Genomic DNA, 21,245 nt, shown 5'->3' with positions numbered 1-21,245 from the left:
TTGGAGAGGTTGGTAAGGATGGGTGAGGTGTATAGTAAAGTTGACAGAAAATGAGTTCTGGTTGTGGTTATTCTGGCAGCTATAAAGTAACCATGTAGAGATGGTGCTATAGCCCTTGGTTCTGAAAACCAAAGCATATTGGAATACAGCTGCCATCACACTTAGAAAATAGTGGCTTCTGCATCACACTTAGAAAAAAAATCAATGTTAGGGGCTTCTGCATCACGCTTAGAAAAAAATCAATGTTAGGGGCTTCTGCATCACACTTAGAAAAAAGCAATGATAGGGGCTTCTGCTGCTCTTTTGCCTTTGTTTGGGCAACAAGACTCAAATCTATGCTGCTGATACTGCTCATCCAAGGAGAAGAAGGGTGTTCTGACCCCATTTAATATATCACGGACTGCATGATATTGAAATAGTAGAGTGATACATGGTTGACAGGGAAACCTGTAACCTCTGCTGACCCCACATTAGACCCACTGGAAATTGAGGGGAACCTATACCAGTGGAAAATAAGATATGTGTACCATTAAGGATATTAGGAAATGGTATATTCCAGAGGCCCACAAGGGATATAGTAGGGGTGTCACAGGCATTAGCTTCCAGAATGTTCCTCCAATATCTAAATGCTATTCTACAACATGTAAGAGAGTACATCTATTTTCCATACACAGCAGAGAAGAGATCAAGAACAATACAGGAATTCTATGCTGTAGCACAGTTCCCTGAAGTCTTGGTGGAAGTAAACTGCAATCACATAGAAATAAAAGCTCTACCTGGTGAGCAGGAAGGACATACATCAACAGGAAGGGGTTACACTCAATCAACTGCCAGGTTGTCTATAATACCAGAGGGATCATCCCAAATGTCTATACAGCCAATCCAGGCAGTTATCATAACTTACACATATGGGACACCTCACGGCTTTACACAAGGGTTGTTTGGAGTGATGTTCCATAAGACTATCTACTGGGTGATGCAGGTTATGCGCTGGAACTGTGGCTCATGACACCCATCAAAAATGGATATACAACAACAGAAGGATATATCTTATAAAAAGGATGCAAGTATTAAAATCGTTGGAAAAATGTAAGTGTGATGAATTGTGTGGAAAAATGAGTAAATGTGGGCACTGCCCACAACGTAAATATATATTAGAGCAGAATTAAATTTATTTAGCTATTTTGGTACAATTATATCTCTTTTCCAGCCTTATTGTAATAGTAAACTGGTTATCTACATGGGTATTTTTCAAAAATGACCATGATTTTAAATAGGTAAGACAAAAAATAGCTTTATCACCAGACTATATCACTATCAACATCAATATATCAGTAAAAAATATAAATAGCTTTAACACCAGACTATATCAATATCAACATCAATATATCAGTAAAAAATATTCTAGGAACGCCTTAGCTGAACATATAACCCAACTTGCAGACCATCATTTTAAATATTTTATTATAGATGATGTTGATTTGGGTGAAAGAGGGGGTCCTATAGATGACTTTTTGGAATTTAAGGTACTCAAATGGCAACTGCGAACCAATGCAACAAGTTATCCAGGACTAAATGGTGTGGTTTCTATCAGTCCTATTTTAACACTGAAAGCCAAGTTTGCTATCTAGCTACAACTTTGTTTATGAGGCATACACTGTGTTAAAGTCAGCATTTTTTGTATAAAATACATGTTATAGGTAGCATGACAGCTAGATTCACATAGGCATTTATTTACATATGCAAGGATTTATTTAGTGGAGGTATTTTAGTTAGTAATATTACATGTGAATATGTGTTTGTGTAGTTTAGCAGTGTGAAAGTAAGAAATGAATGTATAGGGAAATGCATGTTTTATAAACTGCAGATGTAATGTATCTTTAAATGCTGGTTTCAAACTGAGCCAAGTTTTATCACATGCTTTTTAGTGCATATATAAATGTGTTGGCCACCATGATTCAAGTTTTTAAGCTTTTATTCTGAGGAAGTTTGTATTTTATAAATGAAAGTGCTAAATAAATACTCGGGAGTGGATAAGTTTGCCTTTTGCCTTCAAAGTGTGTTACATCACCAGAGGGATACAATGATGCCCATGCTAAAACTAGAAACATAATAGAGCATGTTTTTGTCATACTGAAGTCACATTTCTGCTGTCTTGAAACACTGGGTGGGGCATGTGGCATCTGTGCAGAAATTCTCAGAGTTTGTGCCATGTTGCATAATATAATCTTGAGGATACAGCTGCAACACGTACATCAAGGGCCAGGACCACACATTCTTGTACCACAGTCAGGGACAGCACCTCCCTCACACACAGACAAGGAATATGAGGGAACCTTCAGCTGCAGAGGTAGATGGCAGATATAGGCATGCACAATATACACTTGCCCTGGCTAAGAGGCAAACGATAGCACACACACTCACCACCTAAGACTCAGAGGTCAGTGCATATGTCCAGCAACTAAGAGGCAAATGGTAGCACATGTACTTACCAGTGAAGGAATACACATAACAACCTAAGCACATACAAATATTAAGTGATATCATCCAATGTCCACAAATATTACTTACCCATGTAATGTCTGTGTATGGATAGCATCATACAGAGACAGCTGCAAAGGACATGACCTCAAACTGCAGTAATGTCAAGGTAAGTGTGGAACCTGTAGTAGGCATACAAATGCATAAAAAGATAAACTACCTGCATACTGTTAACCTTGAACCTATACACTCTGTGCATCACACATACATGCAACCCTAAGCCAGGCCCTTGGTGCAGTCATCATCAGTCTCACAAGGTGGGGGGATGGACTAAAACAGTGATGGCAAACCTTTTGGGCTCGGCATGTCAAAAATTTGGAAAATGCCTATCTTGACTCTGCTGGTGTGTCACCCCAGCAAACAAACACAGTTGGCCAGCAATTCGCAGTTGTACAAAATTTAACCAGCCAAAAACAGATGGTGGAAATTCAGACTTTAATTCCAAAAATGTCAAACCGGTTTCGGCATCAGCATGCCTTCTTCAGTGTAAGAGTAACAAACATATAAAGTATAATTAAATAAACAAATTTATACTCAAAGATAACCAATGAGCATTGGTAAAAAAAACCTAAGCTCATGAATAATACATGAATGTTTTAAATTAAATATAAAAGACAAAATGCAAAGGACCAAAGCTATAATCCTGACCTATAATAAATTATAATAAACAGTTAATGTAATACATTTACTGTTAACAAACTAATAATGTGTAAGAACCTTGAAACATAATGTTTGTTAAGTAAGATAAATTACATTAAGCAGCAATATAGAAAAATATAATGTATATAAGGCTTATATTAAAGAGTATTATTTACACAATAAGGATATGTGTAACAAACTCAATATGTTAAAAGGACAGTTGTCTATATTCATATGTTAAATATATGGGAAAACTAACTTCCATATGAACAATTATATATGGAAATTGTTATAAAATTGTGCTAGTTGGAATCCATAAAGTTTTCGTGATGAATAATCCTAAATTACAGGCAGAAACAGTGAACCTCATGACGAAATTATTGAATTTGACACTGAACGGATACCAGTCGCCATACAATTATAGTTATAAGTGGTCATTGAGTCCATGCTGAAACAATGCACCCAGACCAATAATCCAATATTTCTCTTTGTGATTCAATATACCATGCCAACCTTGGTATTACTATGATCACCAACAATTTTGTCTATAATCATAAACATGAATTGTGCTTGTTGATGTTTTAACACATGCCGATATAAAGCATTTGTTTCCTTTTTATTTTTTACGTCACTCCAATGTTCATTTATGCGTGTCCTAAGTGGCCTGGATGTCTGTCCCACATAAAATGCCCCGCAATGACATGAGGCCAAGTAAACAACCCAATCACTACTACAGTTGCCAAAGATTTTGCAATCAAATACCTTACTAGTGTTGCGACTTGAAAAGTGCTTGGACTTAGTGATCTGTTTACAGGATCCACAATGGCCACACGGGAAGGTACCCAACAGTTCATGTCCCGTAATGGTAGTTGTTTGTGAATAGCTCCCCCACTATCTATATGTTTATAGTGGGATAGTAGGGAACCCAATGTTTTTCCTTTCCTGTATGAAAATTGACATTCTTCCCCTAAAACCACTCTGAGTTGTTCATTGGCCATTAATATATTCCAGTGTTTGTTGATAATATCTCTGATGACATAATAATTTCTTCCATATGTTGTTATAAATCTAATATTAGTTATCCTGGAATCTGTAGAAGTTATCTTGTAATCCAACATAGTCTTTCTATTCATTTCAGAGGTTCATACCCATGCTTTATTGATGTCCTGTGTTTTGTACCCTCTGTTGACAAATCTATGATATAAATCCTGACTAGCCACCTCATAGTCTGATTTAGTATAACTAAGACGCTTCTTGCGCATGAACTGTGATACCGGTATGTTTCTGATGGCGTGGTGTGGGTGCATGCTGGAAGCATGTAATAACATATTATATTGTGGATATTTGTGGAAAACTTTAGTAGCCAAAGTATGGTCTGGGTTTCTCAAGATAGTGACATCAAGAAAATTGATAGTTTGTGCATCAAACGTAATTGAAAATTCAATACCCCAGATATTGCCATTTAAATAATCTACAAATTCCTGCAAATATCCAGCATCCGCACACCACACCATCCAACAATCATCTAAATACCGGCGCCAAATATCCATTTCAACCAAATAGATATTGTGAGATACATCATAAATCATGCATTCTTCAAAAAATGCCATGAAAAGGTCGGCATAGATAAGAGCAAAGGAGGCCCCCATAGCCGTCCCCTGAAGCTGCCAATAATACTGGCCTTGGAAATAAAGGACATTTTTATTGAGTACATGTTCGGACATACAAATTAATAGCGTGTTGAACCCCGGTGGATAAAGACTAGCCCTATCCAACCAATATTTGAGTGCTTGTAAACCAGCCCAGTGTGGTATGCTGGTATATAGGGCTTTGACATCCAATGAACACATTAAACACTCTGGCTCCAATCGTGTATCTTCAATAATTTTAAGGAACTGTGTGGTGTCCTGTAGCCTAGCTCGAATCAGACCCAAAAGGGGTTTGAGATGGTATGTCAGGAATGCTGACAACGGTTCAGTCAAGGATCCAATACCTGAAACAATTGGTCTACCCGGAGGATTAGTTATTGATTTGTGAATTTTGGGTAATAGATGTAAAATTTGCTTACGGGGATCCTTGACCGAAAGTTGTTTAGCACAACTCTTGGTAATAATACCTTCTTCACATGCTAGATTCAAGAAAGAATCAATTTCCTTCTTGAAGTTCGGGGTGGGGTCAATGGCCATGTTCATATAACATGCCGAGTTAGATAACTGGGTTAAATCCTCTTGAATATAATCACTCATATTTTGAACCACCACTGCCCCACCTTTATCTGCACATAATATGACTGTATCCTTGTTGCTATGTAACTCTTGTAGAGCTATGTTCTCTTGCTGTGAGAGGTTATGTCCCAACATAGTATGTCCATAATTTTGGAAATGTAAATCTCTAAAAACTGATTGCATAAAGATGGATCCATTCTTATTCATAGGAGGTTGAAAATCAGATTTGCCAAATCTGAATTGGTTGGATCTTTGAGAGATATCATCTGCAAAAAAGAGTTTATGATTCAAACTACGGCAAAAATTCAAAACATCTGTGACAATGTGATATTCATTGGAATAAAAGCCCGGAATAAAATTAAGCCCTTTATTCAAAAGATTCTGTTGATTACAGGACAAACATATATTGGATAGGTTTAAAACATTGTGATTTTGTTGCTCATATTGATTTATGTTAGAAAGTTCTGGATCAATCCCTCTGGCAAGTGCTCTAGTGGGTCTTTTATTGTGCTTCCGCCCCCCACTATGTTTGGAGCCATTTCTAAAGGGACAGTTTTGTTTGTTTTCTTTCTATGTGGTGATTCCCTATCCCCTATGTGCTCATAATCTGTCAGAGAGGAATCCTCTCCTGAAGTACTATTGTTGAAACCATCTCTGTTTTTAAGAATGGATCTAGGTCTCTTCTTGGTGCGATTCAGGGCTGACCCCTGGCCAAACTCTGCAAATCTAACAGAGCAGGTAAGCTCAAAGGGATGTCCCCTTTGGTAATCCGAATAATCTCTGTGATATTTTTTTAATTTTCCTCTCCTTAATGGTTTTCTCATGGTTTGTCAAATCTTTGGATAATTTCCTCAAATGATCCTGAAAACTGGATGAAGATTCATATTTTTTGCAATCAGAACATAAAGTTTTAACTTTTTGGATATTCTCATCCACTATCCTCTCATAATATTGTAAAAGAACATTCACAAATAGCATAGATCCTGTTTGTAAAGCTTCCTTCCAATCTTTATTCAACTTGTCATCCAGTCTACCTGCTAAAGGTTGGAGCCATATTCTTAAGACCCTAGGGGCAATGTTTTTATTTGAATACGCTCTGAATAATTTTAAGTGCCATATATTTGACCTTAAATTCTTAAGGCCTTTAGTAAGAGAAAGAAAAGATAGATCACAATCAGATGACATCTGTTGTTCTGTGTTAGTTGGATTACTGCTTGGTGAGGCATTGATCCCAAAGACCCCAATGTCCTCCCGATCAGCACATAATCCTGATAATATGCTCTCAAGGTCCATGCTGTGAATGTATGTCCAAACCTACTATAATACTCAAAAAATATGTTAAATGGGGTAGTATTAGTTGACAAACCAAGAGAAACCTAAATGAATAATATATTTTAAGCCTAGGTTGGTCTGGGGTACCCCAAATCAGTCCAAGAAGAGACCCTATAAACTGTACAGTACTCAAAGAGTGTCCAATATTCCTACAGAATAGAAATGATTCAACAATATAAAGTATTGTCCAGGAAAGGCTGAAAAACTGGTAAGGTAGAACTACCAAATATTTATCCAACACATTGATATTGTTAAAAGACCCAAAAATGTCAGATATTTAGAACATTTTTTTCAAAGATTGTACCAGACTTGAATAGTGATACTGACATATAATATAAATAACAAGGGTGAACAATAATCTCTGGGTCCTATTGTCACAAAATATAGTGTAAAATTGGATCCCCATAAATGGAGAAGCAATAATAAAACAATGTAATAATAGCAATAATGATGTAAAAAGAAGGAGAAAATCCATTAATGGTGTTCAATAAATGATACTAACAATTGTAGTAGTGTAAAAAAACACTGGGTCACAGATCAAAATGTCATGTGGCGACAGAAAAAATATATAATATGACAACCTGGGTATATAACACTTGCAGTCCATACATATATGTTAGCAAAGTTTGAGATGTTCTAGGACTGAACCATGTTGAAAAACCAATAAAGTCCCATAAATCATAACATTATGTATAGTGTATATAACAAAAGAGCCACCTTAGCTCTACAGAAATGTGATGAAATCACTGACTAATGTCACATATATCATCCAACCACCTGAAGATGGTAGTCCCTATATGGTGATCCTGTTGGGCCTCTAAAAAAATTATATTATCATAAATAGGTATATATCGAGTGACAATGTTTATATCAAAATTGTTGCACCTGGAGTTAAACAAAAAACAGAGTTGGCTAATTTCTTCCCTAAACTTAACCACACCTGTATAAAGTTTACGGAGTAGACATCCTATATTGGGCCATTGCTTGATAATAGAAACGTGCTATAATAAAACACACTTGTGTATGAGTAAAATGTCCCTCAAACAAAGTTTCTACATCAATATATTCCCTGCATGCACATGGTATGCTAGACAGTCTTGTTCCAATAACTAGCGAAACACATTAGGACCCAATATCATAATGTTCGAAAACACTATATATTTCCCCAATTAGCAGAGAAAAAACATATACAGGTTTGGTCCACTAACGCCAGTGTATGAGGATCAATGTTCAAAAATACATAAGTATTAAATGCCAAATTACTGTATATCAGAAAAATATTGCCCAAAAAAATATTTTAGTCCCAATTAAATGGTATGAAAAACCATCCCACCCTGTTCAACACTAAAGAATGTCATTCATGTTCACCATATCAAGTTCTTAATATCTATGCTGTTATACAGTTCCAAAATGATCATTGACCAGTATTAATGATGACAAAAAGTCGATAAACTTGCTATTTGTTATATTTCAGTTGCGAACCACAGCGTATAAAACAAGTGACCCAATATACCTGAGTGATTAGATAATACACCATGAAGACTCTGATATATAAATGCGAGTAATATGTCCCTCAAACAAAGTTCCTACATAAATATATTCCCTGCATGCACATGGTATGCTAGAGAGTCTTGTTCTAATATCTAGCAAAAAACATTAGGATCCAATATCTTAATTGTTCGAAAACACTGTATATTTCCCCAATTAGCAGAGAAAAAACATACATACAGGCTTGGTCTGCTAACGCCAAATGTATGAGGAACAATGTTCAAAAATACATAAGTATTAAATGCCAAATCACTGTACATCAGAAAAATATTGTCCAAAACAATATATTTTAGTCAAAAGTAATGGTATGAAAAACCGTCCCACGCTGTTCAACACTAAAGAATGTCATTCATGTTCACCATATCAAGTTCTTAACGTCTATGCTGTTATATAGTTCCAAAATGACCATCGACTGGTATTAATGATGACCAAATGAGTCGATAAACTTGATGTTTGTTATATTTCAGTCGCAAACTACAGCGTATAAAACAAATAACCAAATGTACCTGAGTGATTAAATAATACACCACGAAGACTTTGTAAATGCAACCTCGCGTTGATGTAATTCCTTTAAGCACAAACCCAAATCAATCATATATATATATGGTCAACATGAAAAACACTCAAACATGTTGAAAGTTGTCTCACAATCTTCCAAGTAGCGTAATCCACAAGCTTGTAGGCCCTGACACAAAATAACACCACTTTAGTCATCGTAGCCTCGATCCTAAAAAACATAGGATATCAGCAACGCAAAAAAATTACAAGAACGTCTGTTACTCCAAAAAATATGAAAACCCTGACGATAATCCAACATAGAATGTGTTGGATAATTATGTAGTCCATGACACCATCAGGAGAGGATTCCTCTGTGTGCAGATAATGGCGGGTCAACTGCTGGTCCCACAGCACAGCCCAAGACCAAGGACAAAACCAATTGCTGTGCGCGTGGGTGATGCACGGCCGGAAAGTACCACAAACAAACACAGTTGGCCAGCAATTCACAGTTGTACAAAATTTAACCAGCCAAAAACAGATGGTGGAAATTCAGACTTTAATTCCAAAAATAACAAACCGGTTTCGGCATCAGCATGCCTTCTTCAGTGTAAGAGTAACAAACATATAAAGTATAATTAAATAAACAAATTTATACTCAAAGATAACCAATGAGCATTGGTAAAAAACCTAAGCTCATGAATAATACATGAATGTTTTAAATTAAATATAAAAGACAAAATGCAAAGGACCAAAGCTATAATCCTGACCTCTAATAAATTATAATAAACAGTTAGTGTAATACATTTACTGTTAACAAACTAACCCCAGCCCCACCCCCTGACAAAAGAGAAACAATTCTTTACATATTCATTTATTTAAAAAAATACAGTCCACTCGTGTGCTGCTATGTATTAAAAAGTAAAATAAAAATCAATGGCTTACAAAAGAGAAGACAATATCTGCACTGATAATTTGGCTTAAAATAGTTTACCAAAAAATTACCCTACTTTTAATAGTGATTTTGAATTAAACTGAAAAAATATATATAGAACACATTGCCTTTGATTTGATTAACATCAATTAATGACTTTTTTGTTTCTGAGTTTTAATAAATAAGTGCAGGGTCACATATTTCTTGTATTTTTGTTCATTCAGTTTCTTTGGTAACTTGGGTGTTGGCGAACACTGGTATGTTACCCAAAACATCATGGTGTGTCACCTTTGACACTTGTGTCATAGGTTCACCCTCACTGGACTAAAAACTACCAAATGTGCAGCATAACAGCAGTGAAATTTCAAATTTGCATACATTGCAAAATACTTTTTTTTCCCACTGCATATCGAAATGTATTCCAAATTTGACTATGTAAGCAGTGCGTGTGTAGAGGGCAAACAACTTATGGTATAGTGCAGTGATCTGTAGAAAAATTTCCTCCAAGTAACTATTAGCAATGCTCTGTCTGCATCAAATCAGACTCCCCTCCTTCCACTTTAATAGCTACACCATTACCTTCCAATAGTCTAGAGTCAGGATGCAAATGAGGTGTGAAATCATTAGCATTCATGAAAACCAATAAAATCACTTGGTGCAGGAGATGTTAGCATGATGTAGGTAGCTACATGATTGCACACACACACACCCTAAGACTGTTGGGCACTGGCAGAACAATAACAAGTGTTAGCTGCTAATGACTTGCAACTGTTTATGATTGCTCTGACAGCAGCATGCAATACTGAAGTGACTGTCCTCTCGCTGAAGTGCTTGTATCATGCAATATATCTGTACAATAAAAAGGTCTACGTATCTTGAGAGCTATGAGAACAACATTAACAAAATTGACATCCTTTTTAGTAAGAGAACACTGTCCATCCTCTGCTTAAAATCTGCCTGAAATGTTTATCAGCTATATTCCACGTTGAAACAAAGATTTGAATAACAGCCATAACATTGCATTTCTATAGATAAGCTGGGAGTAGGGGGAGATGTTCAGATAAGAAGTAGCTAATGATTTTTGGCAACATGACAAATGGTTTGGACAGTTATTACTGTAAATTATTGATCAATATGACATTGATCTAGACATGTTGAAGCCAATGAGAAAGTAACATTTTCTAGTCCTGTGTTGTTGGCAAAGAGGGATAAAAAAACACAACTGAGTGTGTGTTGTTATTCCACTGAGTTAAGGATTCAATTCCAGATAGGGTATTGTCTGACAGAGTTAATGCATATTTTCTGAGCATATGATCAGGTTGTATCACATACAGACCTAGGAAACTTTACAATCCTGCCTTTTCATATTTATTAACCTATATGTGTTAGTACTGACAAATGTCTATTACTTTTTTTTAGCTTTTTTTGTGTTCCCCAATTGTGCACATTTTGGCAGAGTTCACTGTTGACTAGCAGCATTTCAAGGCAGTGAACTAGAGTCCCCTGTCCAAAGTACACACTGAGAAATGTAACTGGTCTTGCCATCAGTACAGGATTACACATTTGCATATGTGCACTTTACAATGGCAGTCTGAACAGCAGTAAAATGAAATTCTTGTGTTGAATATAAATTGTCACATTGTTATTTTGCCTGTGAAATGTCATCACTGCTTAGCAGAGCACAGACATGACTCAGTCGAAAGAAAATGAATGATTTCATTTCTGTAATCTGCATTACAGTAAACATGATTGGCACTAGTGTGCAGCATTTCTGATGAGTATTTTGTCGACCTGCTTCTGTGGCAGAAGCTGTAAATGCAATGACTCTGGCACCTTAACGTATTTTTTTCTGTGGTTCAAATTGATACAGTGTGAAGGGACTACAGAAATTATTAATCCAGATGTAGGCATCACTGTCATCATAACTTTATATGTTTTTTACTGCTGTTTTTTCTTTGCACTTGTTGGCTTCTGAGCATCACACAATCTAGCTTACCTACTTAAGGAAAAAGTGAAAAATGTTATTTGGGCAGCTTTTTATAGAGCAAACAGGCTTAGTGGCAATGTGCAGCTGTCAGCACTCTGGACAGCACTTAGTGGAGAATATACATACATTAACCTGTTCTAGTGGTGCAAGGTATAAATGTGGTGTCTTTCCAAACATCACGCAGGAGATCCAGGGTTCAAATCCAAATAACCCCTTTTTCAAAATGTAAAACTCATCAATGCACACACACACACACACACATATATATATATATATACATATATATATATATATATATATATATATATATATATATATATATATATATATATATATGGATCTACTTCATATGATCGACAGTTCATATGATCGACAACATTTTCAGTGAGACCAAAACACCTAAAACTCAAAGCACCGACAACTCATTTGGTCGAAACTCATAACATCGACACATGGCATTCAAAGCATTATGCCCTTTCTCCACTGTAGCGCATACCCTGGAGTTAGAATAAATGGATAGGGGGTGGGGGTGTAGCTCCCCATATTATTTAGATAAATATTGTCATCTTTGTTATAACTATCCACATGTATCTGTGAAATATACTATGCCCCCCGCACCCCCATCTATCTATTTATTCTAACTCCAGGGTCACACTACAGTGGGGAAAGGGCATAATGCTTTGAATGACATGTATCGATATTATGAGTTTCTACCAAATGAGTTGTCGGTGTTTTGAGCTATAGGTGTTTTGGTCTCTCTGAAAATGTTGTCGATCATATGAACTGTCGATCATATGAAGTAGACTCATATATATATATATATATATATATATATATATATATATACATAAACAAACTATACAACAGAAGGAAGAAACTGTTGCAGACAAGAGGAAAATCCCAGGATGCAAAAAACTGCCTCATCAGCCTCAGTAAGAAGTTAAGATCCCTCATAAAATCCTCAAAAGCTAGTTACGAAAATAAAATTGCCAACGATTCCAAAGACAACCACAAGGCATTTTATAGTTATGTCAAGAATCTAAATGGCAATGCTCAGATCTGCTCTGAGCTACAACAGCATGGCATTAAATATACTGATCCAAAGGATATTGCCAATATCCTGGCAGATCGATTTAGTGCCAACTTCACCCCCCTCTCACCCCCTAAAGGGCCCATCTCAATACCAAAAGATTGCCAAATTCCGATAATCACGGCCACACAGGTAGAAACCGGACTCTCCAAAGCTAAGAATACAGCATCCATGGGACCAGATGACATCCCAGGCTATGTACTACATGAACTACAAAATGAACTGGCACCTCGCCTAAGTGTCATGTTTAACCATAGCCTCACCTAAGGTTTTGTGCCCACTGAGTGGCGCACAGCTACAGTTATCCTGCTCCACAAGGGAGGATCCGCCTTGGATCCCAGGAACTACCGTCCAATCAGTCTGATCTGCAAGGGCATGGAATGCATTATCATGGAACTTATAAACAAAGACATTGGCAACCTTCAAACACTGGACCCCACCCAGTTTGGGTTTGTGAAGGGCCGTTCTTGTCTCCTGAATCTGATTGACTTCTTCAAATCAGTCTCCAGAGCTGTGAACGAGGGTAAGGCGGTTCACACAGCCTATCTGGACCTTGCCAAGGCCTTCGGTACACCACCACCCACTCTGGAATCATAGATAAACTTACTAAGCTGGGCATAAATCCCTACGTCACTTGGTGGGTTGCCAACTGGCTTACTGACAGAACCCAGACTGTAAAAGTAGCCGACTCCAAATCCAGCACCAGACAAGTGACAAGTGCAGTACCTCAGGGTTCAGTCTTGGGACTACTCTTGTTTGGCATCTACTTCTCTGAGGTACAGACCAACACTAAGGGACTCTGGCTGACAAAGTTCACAGATGACTGCAAACTGGATGCCATTATTGAATCCCCAAATGATGTGGATACTCTACAAAAGGGCCTTACAGAAACAGATGCCTGGTGCCAGAGCCATGGGCTCAAGCTTAATGCCAAGAAATGTATAGTTATCCCCTTTGGAAAAAAACATGTACCTAATGAATTACCACATAGGTGGCAGGACACTAAACATCGAAAGTGTGATGAGAGACTTAGGGAAACAGGTGGACAGAGGTCTCACTTTCAATAACCACATCGCCACAACAGTCAGGAAATCCTTCTATGTGGCACACCTAATCACTAAGGGCTTTTCATCCAGGAAAAAAGGATGTTATTGTCCCACTGTACTCATCCCTCATTAGACCCGTTATAGAGTGTTATGCCCCATTTGGTATGTACCTCACAAGACATCTGCAACAGCTGGAAAGGCCACAGAAATACCTCACTAAAAGAATCACAGGTCTAAAGCAGATGCCATATGCTGACTATCTAAAAATACTCCAGCTATACTCTTTGGCATATCGTCTACTCAGATGCGATCTCTGCTTAACATACAAAGCCATGTCAAACCCTGAGCTGTTGGACATGCTCCACTTAAAGAAATCCCAATACCTCAGAGCCACATGCTCCAGGGATCTAAACCTTATCATCACAATGAACAAAACATGCTGGAGGGATAGGTTCCTGACTCAGAGACTCCCCATACTCTGGAAAAGACTGCCCATACATGTCAAGTAGAGCGCCTTATTGGCCCTCTTCAAAAGGAATATATGTTTTAATATATGTATGTGTTGATGAGGTTTACATTCTTTATGGTCTGATGAAGCATTAGTGAAAGCACTTACCGTTTATTAAATATACAATGTATGCACCTTTGAGCTGTGTTTTATTCTGCTGGCATATTGGTTTTGTTCTTTAACTTTTTACAGTGTTTAATTCCAGAAAGTTATGTGCAAAGTCATCCTATTTAACCTTGAAAACACCAGGGATAACAAGCCATGCCAGTTAGGCTGTCAGTGTTGACCATCTGAAGAAGTGTAAATATGTTCAGTGTCATAAATAGCATATCTCACTGCTATGTCTCAAACCTTTGTTGCTGCCAGATACAATTTCTTCCTCCTTGCTTACAAGTGCTTATTTAGGCTTCCCATCTTGCAAATGCAGTCAGCATGGTTGTACATGTTTGCAAACTAACTGTTAAATGCAAGATGGGAATTTAGTACTAATTCATTCTTAAAGTTGCTGCTTAACTTCTGCAGGCATGGCTGGTGTGAGAGATAATTTTGCTAAATTTAGAGCACATAAGTGGGGTGTGGAAGAGTCCAGGATTTTTGTGACACTCCTCATGATGCAATATAGCCATAGGCTACTGCAGGGCGACTACATGGGTTTCGTAGAAGACTGAGACTTGGGACAGAGTATCCAAGGCTTTCTCCAGTGCAACTGGCATCCCACATACCGGAGATAATTGCAATCACCACTATAGTGACCTGAAATATCACAAGAAGGACCTCCTTAGCTGATGGCGGGATGAATTTAGGATTGCTGACATTCCACATGTGTGTACATATACTGTCCTACCTGTATCAAATGATAAAGAATACAGTACCCAGGCAAGATTGTTATTCAATATGCTTTCATGTTTGTTCTTATCTTCTTCTGTTTCATACAGCTGCCAAAGATGCCAATATTGACATTGAACCATAAGTTGCACCAAGAGAGGTTAACTTACCTGAGAGAGCCACTCAGTACATATGCATCAGGTCTTAATGTAAACCTAATAACTATTGTACTTGTTTACAGTATGGAAATACTGTAATAAATGTAATAAATAGTGGCATTTATGATATCATAGCACTGAAGCTGATTAATGGTACAACAGAATAGGACCTTCCCATCATACCTGGATGTGGCAAAGGTGCAAAGAATGAATAATCATAACCTTTCATTGCCTGAAGTTATACAATCGTGATATGCCATGGCTCTATTTTTCCTCTCGCTCTTTTTTGTCTCAGCCTATACCTTGTCTCTCTCACTCTCACTCGCTCTCTCCCTTTTTTTTTTTCTGTGGTGGGGGAATATTTTATATGTCTAAAATCTTTCTGAAGTCATACCTTTCTTCTTATAAAACCTGCAGCAAACAGAGGTAGATCAACCATGGCAGATCACCCTGCCATCCCATCACAGGTGGCAGCACCAACACTCACCACTTTGGGATCCTAACCTGTCAGCATTGCCACCACAACCCGTGCCCTACCTGGTCCATCCACATCAGGTAGTTCTGCCTGGCGGGTCTATGACAATGGATCGAATACACTAAATATCGAACAGCCGGAAAACCGAAAACACTGGTGATAGAAACCCATTTTATGAGATGAAATTTTCCCTTTCTTCACTGTAGTGTGATCTCAGAGTTAGCATATATATTTAGCGTGGGTATGGGGGGCACAGCCTCCCACAAATTGGGTTTCTATTACCTGCATTTTCGATTTTCTGGCCATTCGATATTTAGTGTATTCGATTCATTGTCATAGACCCTTGCCTGGCAGCTGGTGCACTGGCACCCTGTGGGAGTTGTATTAGTGGAGGTGATGATTTGTCACCCACTAAGAACTGACAGAGCTTGCGGAGGGTGTTATTAAAAGGGGGCTTGGAGCCCAAATTAGTCATGACAAAAAGATGCTTCATCACATTGTAAAGATGATGCCATACTGAGTACTGACACAAGAAACTGAGACAACAGACAATATTGACAGTTCTGAGGGTGAGGACTAGATTCTGACTGTTATCAGGCTTGATGTGTGTGCACCTCCTATGCCTCCTACCTATCTCTAATCATGTTTTCCCAAACCTTTTGTGTCCATAGCCATCCTTGTCTGTCTTGGTTGTCCTGTATGGCAGCATCTGCTTCCTCACTTAACCTTCCTACTTGACCTCACATTTCTAAACACCTCCCCCAACATTCCTCTCTCTCTCTTGAAAATTTGAAAGAAAAAAAAAGTAAAAAAGGGGTAACTGTCCTACAAAAAATACATACATAAATAAATAAATAAATACAAATAATAAATAATGACCCATGCATAACTCTACTTCACCAATGTGGCTTGATATACTTGATCAGATACAATTTGCTATGCAACATTATCCTGTTGTTGTCACCTACCCTTGGTGTGGTGACAGTCCAAAATCCACAAATTGTGACTACACTTCTACATTAATGTTGTGAAGAAGTGGATAACTATGGTTCTCTTCCACTATCTTTCTTCAAATTCCTGTATTCTATCCCTGTGTCCTCCCCTCTGCTTGCTCCCCCATTTCACTACTTTCCTGTCAAACCCATTTTTACACATTTAATCTGGTTAAAAAATAGAATCACTCACAACACACATGCCCAGCAATGGCCCATAGGAAGGCCTTCACATTTTGTCTACAGTCTTTGCATGGAGTTTGGTATCGCACCCCAATGGTGAGTGACGGTAAATGGCTGTTCATGTACTATGGCAAAACCTGGTCATTTCTCACACTACTCCTGTTATCCTCACACAAAGTTACTTAAGCATGCTGCGCTATCGGAATACAGAGTACAGGCAATACTTTGCAACAGTTACTCAAACAGTTCTTTGACTACTAGATGTAACAAAGTGCAACTTCCTCTGTGCTGTGTTAATATAAATCACTTGTCTGACAATTGCTTTTCCACCATAGCATCAACAGTTCAAATCCAGATGTATGTCACATTATTTCTTATTGAGAAGTCATACTTCCATGATATTATTAATGGCATTCATTTTAATTTTTATCCATTAACAAACTTTCATGAGCAGATTTTGAATATTGTTGCAAAAAAGCATTTGCCAACACATCCGTGCACATAACAATAAAAGATACTTCTATTGGCTACATTGGGTATCGCTGTCCATGTAAATGTGTGACTTTGACATGTGGGAAGTAGGATTTCCTGATGAAATCCAAAGATAATGGTCAAGTTTGTAGACATAATTTTTTTTCTTGACAACAGTTCACATCCAGCAATAGGTGAAACTCATACTACCTGTTTTTATACATGTCTTTCCTGTGAGTAAGTTGCCTATACATCTCTCTAAGCTCCTTCTGTTTTATCGGTTGTACTCTTCAGTATTTGCATGACGTTTGGCAACATGCGATTGCAGTATATCATGGTAAATGGTACTGAATGTGTTATTGCATAATTAAGTGAGTATTTGCCTTAGACCTCATTGTACACTCATGTGACTTGTGATTTCCCTTGAAGCATGTCTATGTGTAGTAGGCATAAACATTATTTCAGTAGCTATTATATAAATAATTTTGCCAGGAAACATATGTATAATAGTTATTCCTAGGTATACTTAAACTCATGATAAAAAGTTAATTTAATAATCACATTCTGACACTCTTTGTAAAATCATCTACATACTGGAATTCAACCCTGCTTCAATTCTGCTTTTTCATTTATCTAAGAGAATTTACACTTTGTGCCACAGTGAAAGGAAGGCTAACAGGTAGATTTTCTCCACTAAGAACTGTTCAGAATTCTGACAGCTACACACCACCACTAAGGCTGTTTGTGCTGCAGAAGGCACAACAAATGTACTATTTCACTGTTTCCTTCAGAACGGCACTGTGCTTATTCACAGTGTACCATCACACAAATGGGGAAGACACGCAGAACATTTCATTTCTCAACTGAGCTTTAGAGCTAACATTGAAATGTACAGCAAAACATGCATGGCACATACATAAACATGTGAATATAAAGCCAATCTGTTGCAAATGTAATTAGAATCACTAATTCTAGATTACATAGCTAGAAAGGTAGGGGGTTCCACTCTCCAGCCAGTGTGTGTGTGTGTGTGTGTGTGTGTGTGTGTGTGTGTGTGTGTGTGTGTGTGTGTGTCTATGGAGTTGTGTACATTTGACATTAACTACTGTTGGCCATATTAAAAGAGTAGCCTTGCATTAATCTTACACTGTAGTGTGTGTCTACATCAGTGTTCACTGTCTCTGCAACACAATGCTGATGCCATCCTCTATAAAGTGAACTATCACACTGTATAAGTCAGACTTCTTCAGTGGTGCTTGCTTTATGTACTGTGCTTTCTAGGTTGTATAACTAGATAGGTAGGGGGTTTTAATCTCACAACGATCAACGTGTATGTGTGATTTTGGTTCTATTGTATTACTGTAGATTATTTCAGCAGGTGTGTTCATTTGATTCCAACTGATGAGAAAAATTTACATGGTGAGATCAATCCCACATCCCCTTTTCACTCTGTCCACAAATGCATACTGTCTGCAGCACACTAATTTGGCCATCAAACAAAAATAAAAAATTCCACTCCCTGGAAGCTCTCTTTACCCTAGAGAATGCTGATGTCTGTGCGGGATCTGAGACGTGGTTTAAAGCCTAGGACAGCACACCAACAATGCAAGGTTATAATGCCTTCTACACATTTAGACCAGCTACTTCACAGGCAGGGACAAAAGGTGGAGGTGTCTCTATTTACATCAGAAATAAATATACTTCAAGGCTGGTCAAACAGGAAAATGTACTTGAGCTGCTCCACATTCTAATCAGCATAGGTAAAATCCAATACCATTTCCTTGCAAGCTATATGTCCCCCTCATGTCCCCCTCTATGACCCAGGACCCCATACCATGTATTTAAACTTATTAGAAACACTAACCATTCAACCCAATACCATATTCATTAGTGACTTTAATTACCCCACTATTAACTGGGAATCCTATATGACATCAAACAAACATGCACAGAGATTCCTGGATTTTATAAACACAAACTCCTTGGACCAGATAGTCAATACAGCAACCAGGGGTGCAGCCATAGTGGATCTGGTCCTCACTAATATGGGAGAGTGCTGCACACCCCCTACTGTAATGCCTTCCCTGGTAATGTCAGACCATAAAATGTTCTCCTTTGAAGTAAAAATATAACCTGGACCCCCAGCTAAACCAGGAATATTCAGAAAATATTCTGTAAGCTAACCTCCAGCTATTAAGTGAGAACCTGACAAAATTTCAAGCCCCTATAAACCCTGAGAATACTTCTGTGTATGCAGAACTGTGCACAGGAACCCTTTACAAGCATGTTAATAGCTGCATAGAGGCAGCTGTACCCACTAGGAAGACGTACAGAACTAATTAAAAAAACAAGCCACCCTGGAGGAATCACAAAATCAATCAGATGTATAACAAGAGGAAGAAAATCATGGCAACAGTTAGGAGGTGCAGCACACTACAGGATAAAAGCACTCTCATCAAACTAAACAAACAACTCAGATGACAAATAAAGTCTGTCAAAGCTAAATTTGAGGTAGGTTTGGCCTCCCAGGCCAAGGACAACCACAAAGCATTATTTAGCTATGTCGGCAACCTCAAAAGCAATATACAACTGTGTGCAGAGCTCATTGTAAATGGAGCCACCTATACTGAGCCAGAAGATCTAGCAAACATCCTGGCTGATAAATTCAGCTCCATATTTACTCATCTCTCTCTCCCTCAACCTTCCCTCAGGAAATATCATCAAATATAACTCCCCCTACTTTCACTAGGGAACAGGTCCTTAATGCTCTCTCTGTGATCAAGAACACTTCATCAATGAGTGCAGACAATATCCCACGATGTCTTCTAAATAGTAAGAAACATGAGCTATCAGAGCCTTTGGAATTACTATTTAACTGTAGCCTCCAAACAGGCTTCATTCCTCATGAATGGAGAAAGGCAACAATTATCCCTCTGCACAAAGGTGGGCCATCTACAGATCCTGGAAACTACAGACTCATAAGTCTCACTAGTCTTATATGTAAAGCCATGGAAAGAATTATCATGGATTTGATCAACAGAGATATAGTAAACCTCCTGAAACTGGACCCAACCCAGTTTGGCTTTGTCAAGGGCGGATCATGCCTACTCGGCCTGGTGGACTTCTTTGAGAAGGTCACCAAAGCAATGGATGACTGCAAAATTGTTCATACTGCCTACCTTGACCTGGCCAAGGTATTTGACACAATACCCCACTCAGGCATTTTTGACAAATTCAAGAGGTTAATTACAAACCCGTATGTCACCCAGTGAATATCCAACTGGCTACAGACAGAACTGAGGAAGTTAGATTTGGGGAGTCCACTGCTACAAAGGGGCCAGTCACAAGTGGAGTCCCTCAGAAATCAGTCCTTGGACCGCTCCTTTTTAACATTTACTTCTCAGAAGTCAAGGCCAATGTCAGTGGTCTCTGGCTGACTAAATTTGCGGATGATTGCAAATTAGGAGCTGTCATTGAATCTCATACTGACACAAATGTTCTCCAGGAGGGGCTTACACAGACAAACAATTGGTGTCAGAGCCATTCACTAAAACTAAATGCCAAGGAATGCATAATAGTATCCTTTGGAAAGTCATTCAGCCCTGGTAACTATCATATGAACAACACACCCCTTAGAGATGACCCAGTAGTCAGGGACTTAGAGACACAGATAGATAGTAATCTAGCCTTTGATCATCATGTGTCTACAGTGGTGAGGAAATCATTCTATGTAGCACAACTTATAAACAAAGTTATGGCATCTAAGTCCAAGGAAGTCATTGTTCCACTGTATTCG

The sequence above is a fragment of the Protopterus annectens genome, chromosome 14.part0, assembly GCF_019279795.1.
Source record: "Protopterus annectens isolate FY-2018-M chromosome 14.part0, PAN1.0, whole genome shotgun sequence".
NCBI lineage: Eukaryota > Metazoa > Chordata > Ceratodontiformes > Protopteridae > Protopterus > Protopterus annectens.
Note: the sequence above shows the minus strand (reverse complement) of the source record.